Below are 8,197 nucleotides of genomic sequence, written 5' to 3'. Positions count from 1 at the left end.
TATTGATGGGTTGCAGGACAAGAATGATGATGAATGGGCAAATGAAGTAATGGTAATGACAGACACATCCAGTATGTGCAGGTTAAAGTACTGGAAACCTTATATTTTAGCCATGGAAGCCACAGCTTTGTAGGTTAAAATGTCAGTTGAAAATACTTCAGCCAGTACTTTTTTTTAATGTGACCTTAAGTTTATATTTTCAACACTATTTCAAACCACTTTCTGTTAGATATATGGCATAAACAGATAAAATATTAAGGTTGTTAATGAAAAGCAATTAGTTGGACCAGCAATGTTATCTGCTATGAAATTTTAGTTACCTGGAAACTTCTATAAAGAACCCCAATTTTCAAATTGACCTTCTGTTTAGGCATTTTTTTCTGCTAATTTTTTCTATAGTTTTGCTCTGCATTGCATTATACACTTTTAAAAATTTCATACCCAGGCTTTACAATTAATTTGACAACACAGTCCAGGTACAGTTCTCCTATTTTCATCAACAGAACCACTCAACTGGAAGCTCTGCGGCACTATTCTCTTCCATCTCCAATGACCATCATGAAGCTCCCCAGCATATTTACCTGTGGCTCTCTGACTTGGAAACTGGATTTTTAGACAGAAAATGAAAGTTGAAAATGAAAATAAAAATGAAAAGTAATACTATAAAATATAGTTGGGGAAGACCTTCCAGTAGAAGTGGTAGAGACAGGTTCGGTATTGTTATTTAAAGTAAAATTGGATAGGTATATGGACAGGAAAGGAATGGAGGGTTATGGGCTGAGTGCAGGTCGGTGGGACTAGGTGAGAGTAAGCGTTTGGCATGGACTAGAAGGGCCAAGATGGCCTGTGTCTGTACTGTAATTGTTATATGGTTATATAAGAGTATTAGAACACTGAGCACATTGTACAAATGGAAATAAGAAACAGCTCATAACAAGATAATCATCTTAAATGGTCCCTTGTGATCGACGTTGACTTTGCATTCTCTGGTGCTGAGAGTGCTGAAATAGCCGATAAGGCAAATGTGCACCCTACAAACTCTGTTACAGGTTGGGTAGCAGGTGCCTAATGACACAAGAGGGTAACTAGTTTCTGGGGTGATCTGAAGTTCGCACTGGGCTTCAGTGTATCCCAACACATGAAGTCAAGTCAAGTCAAGTCACTTTTTATTGTAATTTCAACCATAATTGCTGGTACAGTACACAGTAAAAACGAGACAACGTTTTTCAGGACCATGGTGCTACATGAAGCAATACAAAAACTACACTGAAACTACGTAAAACAACACAAAAATTACACTAGTCTACAGAGCTACACAGGACTGCATAAAGTGCACAAAACAGTGCAGGCATTACAATAAAGACAATAGGCACAGTAGAGGGCAGTAGGCTGGTTCAGTCTAGGGTCTGGGTAACGAGGAGTCTGATGGTTTGGGGGAAAAAGCTGTTACACAGTCTGGTTGTGAGAGCCCGAATGATTCTGTTCAGTGCCTTTTGCCAGATGGCAGGCGGGAGAAGAATTTGTATGAGGGGTGTGTGGGGGTCCTTCATAATGCTGTTTCCTTTGCGGATGCAGAGTGTAGTGTAAATGTCCATAATGGCAGGAAGAGAGACTCCGATGATCTTCTCAGCTGACCTCACTATCCGCTGCAGGGTCTTGCGATCTGAGGCGGTACAATTCCCGAACCAGGCAGTGATGCAGCTGCTCAGGATGCTCTCAATACAACCCCTGTAGAATGTGGTGTGGATGGGAGTGGCCTCATGCCTAAAGGATCTTATTGCCACAGTTGGCAGAGACTATCACTAATGAGGGAGAGTGCAGAGCCACCTGGAAACAGCTTTGCACGATAGTCAACTGAACTTTATTGATAACCATGTGAACTCTTCCCATATGGAGTGTCTAACTGAGTGGCACAGGAATAACATTATTAATCTCCCCTTCATGGCAAAAAAAGACCTAGGGATGTACTTCTTGTCTATAGAACTGAATTGAAATTGTAGTCACTGAAACTGAGTGATTCAGTTCACTTTATCCATAGCACGTAACCTATGCTCCTTACAGAATTACCAACATTATAACTGTCTTTCTTTTTGTTTTTAGGTTGCTCTCTTTCTCTTGGTTTTCTTCCCTTTTTTCAACCAATTCTCTTTTGTTTTAAAGAACAGTTTTATTTTGTGAAATGTTTTCAACGTTAGAACTCTTTTAAAAAAGCATTACGTTAAATCTAATGGAACGTAAACACGAGGAAATCTGCAGATGCTGGAAATTCAAGCAATGGAACTCAGGATAGACTACCTGAATATTCTGGCAAAGTGAGAGAACTGTTCTGCCTCTTTAGTCACTAGCTCTAAGCTATTAGGCTATGGAGTCTATCTTGCGGTAGGACAGATGAACAACCCAATTTGATATAGGTTCCTGGTTCACTTGAATGTGAGGGTGACCAATATTCTTATGGGTAGATTTACTAGAGCTGTTGGGGGTGGTTTAAACTAATATGCAGGGGGATGGGAACCACTATGATAGAGCTGAGGATGAGTCAACAGGCTTACATGTAGATGATGGGTGTAACATGAATGTAAGGAAGGACAAGCCAATAATTGGGTACAAATGCAGACAGAGCAAAGAGTTAAATTGTACCACAGAGGCAAAACTCAAAATGGTGGTGTGGCTCTGTTGACAAGAGATGGAATTACATCTTTAGAAAGAGGAGATATAGGGTCAAAAATTGCTAAATCTTTGTGAGTGAAGTTAAGAGATTGCAAGGGTAATAACAAAACCATTATGGGAATTATATACAGTATGTGCCAAAATGTGGGGTTGAGATTGCAAAGATTGCTGATCAAAGCATGTAATAAAGGTAATATCACAATTGTAATTGGGAACTTCAATATGCAAAGGGATTGGTGTCAGACTGCAAGAGAAGGAATTTATTGAATGCCTATGAGATGACTTTTCAGAGCAGCTTGTGCTTAAACCTACCCAGAGCTTATTTGGGAGCTTATTGTAAAGGAACCCTTAAGAGACAGTGATAATAATATGATTGAATTCATACTGCAATGTGAGAGGGAGAAGCACAAGTCATGTGTATCAGTATCATAATTGAATAAAGGGAATTACAGAGGCATGAGAGAGGAGCTTGCCCAGGTGGATTGTAGGAAGATACTGGCGGGGATGACGGCAGAGTAGAGATGGCTGAAGTTTCTGGGAATAGTTCACAAGGTGCCAGATAGATATGTCCCACAGAGGAAGAAGCTCTCAAATGGCAGGGGTAGGCTACCGTGGCTGACAAATGATGTTAAGGACTGCATAAAAGCCAAGGGAAGGGAACATAGGGTAGCAAAAGTGAGGGACGTGGATGATTGGGAAACTTTTAAAATCTAACGAAAGGCAACTAAAAAAGCAATAAAAAGGGAAAAGATGAAATATGAGGGCAGACTAGCCAATAATATAGAGCAGGATAGAAAAAAGTTTTTTCACTTATATAAAGAGTAAAAAAGATGAGAGTTGATATTGGACCACTGGAAAATGATGCTGGTGAGGTAGTAATGGGGAACAAAGAGATGGCAGATGAACTTAAGGGTACCTTGTATCTGTCTTCACTGTGGAAGACATTTGCAGTGTGCTAGAGGTCTGTGAGTGTCAGGGAGCAGGAGTGAGTGTCATTGCTATTACAATTTAAGGTAAAATTGGATAGGTATATGGACAGGAAAGGAGTGGAGGGTTATGGGCTGAGTGCGGGTAGGTGGGATTAGGTGAGATTAAGCGTTCGGCACGGACTAGGAGGGCCAAGATGGCCTGTTTCCGTGCTGTGATTGTTATATGGTTATAAAGGAAAAAGTGCTAGGCAAACTGAAAGGTCTTAAGGTGGATAAGTTACTTGGACCAGATGGACTACATCCCAGAGTCCTGACAGAAGTTGCTGAAGAAATAACAAATGCATTGGTCAAGAATCATTTGATTCTGGCATGATCTCAGAGGACTCTTTAAGAAGGGAGGAAGGCAAAAGAAAGGAAATTATAGGCCAGTTAGCCTAATCTCAGTGGTTGGGAAAATGTTGGAGTCTATTATTAACGATGAGGTTTCGAGGTTCTTGGAGACTGATGATAAAATAAGTCAAAGTCAGTTTCTGTGAAGGGAAATCTTGCCTGACAAATCTGTTAGAGCTCTCCAAGGAAGTAACAAGCAGGGTGGACAAAGGAGAGGCAGTGGATGTCATTTAATTGGATTTTCTGAAAGCATTTGATAAGGTGCCACATATGAGGCTGCTTAACAAGTTAAAATTCGATGGTGTTACAGGAAAGATACTGGCATGGATAGAGGAATGGCTGACAAGGAGGAGGCATCGAAAGGGAATAAAAGAGACATTTTCTGATTGGCTGCTGGTGACTAGTTGTGTTCCGCGGGGGTCAGTATTGGGACTGCTACTTTTCCCATTGTTTGTTAATGATTTAGATAATGGAACTGATGGCTTTGTAGCAAAGCTGTAGATAATATGAAGATAGGTTGAGGGGTAGGTAGTGCTGAGGAAGCAATGTGATTGCAGCAAGACTTAGACAAATTGGAAGAATGGGCAAAAAAGTGGCAGATGGAATACAGTGTTGGGAAATGTATGATAATGCATTTTGGTTAAAGGAAAAATAGTGCAACTATTACCTAAATGGAGAGAAAATTCAAACATCAGAGATGCAGAGAGACTTAGGAATCCTCGTGCAAGGCTCACCGAAGGTGAATTTACAGGTTGAGTCTGTGGTAAAGAAGACAAATGCAGCATTGGTATTTATTTCAAAGGGAACAGAATATAAAAGAAAGGAGATAATGCTGAGGCTTTACAAGACACTAATCAGACTGCACCGAGTATTATCAACCGTTTTGGGCCCCATATCTCAGAAAGGATGTGTTGACTTTGGACAGAGTCCAGAGGAGGTTCATAAGGATGATAACAGTAATGAAGGGGTTAACATATGAGGAGCGTTTGGCAGCTTTGGGCCTGTACTCACTGGAATTTAGAAGAATGTGGTGGGGGGGGGGGAGATCTCATTGAGATCTACTGAATGTTGAAAGGACTAGAGGATGTTTCCTATGGTGGGGCTATCCAGAACTAGAGGGCACAGCCTCAAAATTGAGGGGTGGCCATTAGAACAGAGGTAAGGAAGAATTATTTTAGCTACAGCGTAGTGAATCTGTGGAATGCTCCAAGTCTCTGTGTCTACTGTATTTAAGGTGGAAGTTGATTGTTTTCTGATCGGTCCGGGCATCAAAGGATATGGTGAGAAGGTAGGCGTATGAAGTTGAGTGGGATCCATGATCAGCCTTGATGGCTGAATTGCCTAATTCTGCTCCTCTGTGTTATGGTCTTGTGGTCTAAGTGTTGGAGTGTTTGAAGATTCTGATCACAAATGATTGAAGTGTATGCCGCTGGACTATTGTTGCTTTGATGAATTGGTATCAAACCCAAACAGCTGAACATTCCTGAGCACTGGCAAAGATTTTGCTCTGTGTCTGCGATCATGCATGTTCTTTGTTTTCTCACACTGTGTTCTGTCAGTATGGTCTGGTAAGTGAGGTTGGACAAGGGTTGTTCTCAGTCTCCAGCTCTAATGGAATGTTGCCATTCACAAGAAGTAATTGCTAGCTAGGTGTGAAGCTTAAACATGTTGCCTAGCAACCAAGGTCAGTTCTCAGCTCATGGTCCATACAATTAGCAACTAGCATAGACAGTTTGTTTGATAAATCACTGGATATTTTTCATGCGTGAACAAGAACAGCCTTATGGTAAATTCCTTCTTGGTGGGGATTTCATTTGGTCTGTTGCAGCAATTCATCGATGATCAACCATTTCTGACACTATGCTGGGTACATTAATGAGGGATGGTGCAGAGCACACCCGGACACCAGCATGCAGGATATTCAACTGAACTTTATTGAACCCCTGTTTGTACAGTATGGTTAACTAAGTGACAGGAATAACACTATTACTTTAACTGCAGAGACAACCATACTCAGTCTGAAAATAAAACAAATCAGGAATGGCATCAAGCAGGAAAAACACTGCCACCATATAAAACATTTACAAGGGGAATCAGATTAGGAAAGCTGGAAAGGTTTAACAATCAGAAGAAAAATGAAATGTCAAGACAATTGGTGAAGAATGACAGCAATTAACAGCATTTTTTAAATGTCAGCAGGTTTTGGCTGTGTGAGGTGTTATCACAAATCGGAATGCATTTTAAAATCAGAAGAATGGTATAACAAAGTGAAGAAGTTGCATTTATACAGCTGTTATCACGGGCTCAGGACTTCCCAAAGTGCATTCTGAAATGAAATATTTTTGAAGTGTTGTCACTATTGTAATGCACATTAAGTCCCACAAACAAGAAAAAGATAAATCACCAGGTAATGGTCTGAAATTCTTTCACACAGCATAATATTTTGTGATGAAATTGATGTCAAATTAATTTCCGTTCCTCAGTGTGTATATCATGCCTAAACATGCAGGGGACCTGATGTGTGCTCTGGTATCAACATATGGTTAGGCCATTCCTGTCAAATTCCAAACAGAACATGCAGGAAATGCACATGAACAACATATGTGAACCTTCTTCCTGCAAAACTGAAGGGGGACCCTCCTTGTAAAGGCTTGGAGCAAGCAGCCTGATCCATGATCTCATCTGTTGGCAGCGTTATTTCTTGCCCTTCCATCTCCATTCCTCTACTCATTTTCAGGATCCCATTAACAGACTTATTACAACACTAAACCATCAGTCAATCAAAATCCCAGAACCCACTGTCTGATTGTGCTCCCTGTCATATCCACCAATGTCCTGGTCTGATCTGAAACTATCTCTTTCAACTAAACTGCATCTTTTCTCCTCACAATAGAAGAGTTAGAGAATAAGTTCTTGTGTAGTTCAGACAGTTCTATTTCTCACTTTGCCTGAAGTCCCTTGTGCAATAAATAAAATAAGCTGCATTTCACGCATCTTCTGTGCTTTCCCTGTCACATACTATTTTGAGGAAAAAAGACAAGAGATTCTGTAGATAGCAGAAATCTTGAGGAACACACACAAAGTGATGGAGGAATTCAGCAGGTTAAGCATCATCTATAGAGAGAAATAAACATTGACATTTCAGGCTGAGACACTCCATCAGGACTGGAAAGGAAGGGGGAAGAAGCCAAACTAAAAAGAGAGAAGAGAAACAATCTGATAGATGATTGGTGAAACCAGGTAATGGGGATAAAGTAAGAAGTTGGGAGCTAATAGGTGGAAGAAGATAAGACAAGATGTTGGAGTAGAATTAAGCCATTCCATCATGACTGACTTATTGCCCCTCTCAACCCCATCCACCTGAGTTCTCGCTGTAATCCTTGACACCCTGACTAATCCAAAACCTATCAACCTGCGCTTCAAATATACCCAATGAAAGAGCCAAATGCAGCAATGAATTCAATCCCTGTCTAAAGAAGTCCTTCCTAAGTTCTGTGCTAAAGGGACACCCCTCTATACTCTGGCTCACCACTATAGGAAACATCAACTTCACATCCACTTTATCTACGCCTTTCAATATTCTTTACATTTCAAAGTGATCCCCTTTCAGTTTTTTAAACTCTAAACAGTACAGGCCCATTTGAGATGTTACCCTTTTAAACTCAGGAGAGTACAGGCCCCTTTCATATATTAACCTTTTAAATCCCAGCGAGTACTGGCCACTTTCCTATGTTAACCTTTTAAACTCCAGCGACTACAGGCCGCTTTGAGATGTTAACCTTTAAAACTCCAGTGAGTACAGGCCCCTTCCGCATGTTAACCTTTTAAACTTCAGCGAGTACAGGCCCGTTTCAAATGTTAACCGTTTAAACTCCAACCAGTACAGGCCCCTTTCAGATGTTAACCTTTTAAACTCCAGCGAGTACAGGCCTTTCATACGTTAAACTTTTAAATTCTAGTGAGTACAGGCCTCTTTCATATGTTAACCTTTTGAACTCCAGTGAATACAGGCCCCTTTCATATGTTAACCTTTTAAACTCCAGTGAGTACAGGCCCCTTTGAGATGTTAACCTGTTAAACTCCAGTAAGTACAAGCCACTTTCTTATGTTAACATTTCAAATTCCAGCGCGTGCAAGCCCCTTTCACATGTTAACCTTTTAAACTCCAGAGAGTACAGGCCCCTTTCATATGATAACCTTTTAAACTCCAG

This window comes from Hypanus sabinus, chromosome 15 (assembly GCF_030144855.1).
Source record: "Hypanus sabinus isolate sHypSab1 chromosome 15, sHypSab1.hap1, whole genome shotgun sequence".
Lineage (NCBI taxonomy): Eukaryota > Metazoa > Chordata > Chondrichthyes > Myliobatiformes > Dasyatidae > Hypanus > Hypanus sabinus.
Note: the sequence above shows the minus strand (reverse complement) of the source record.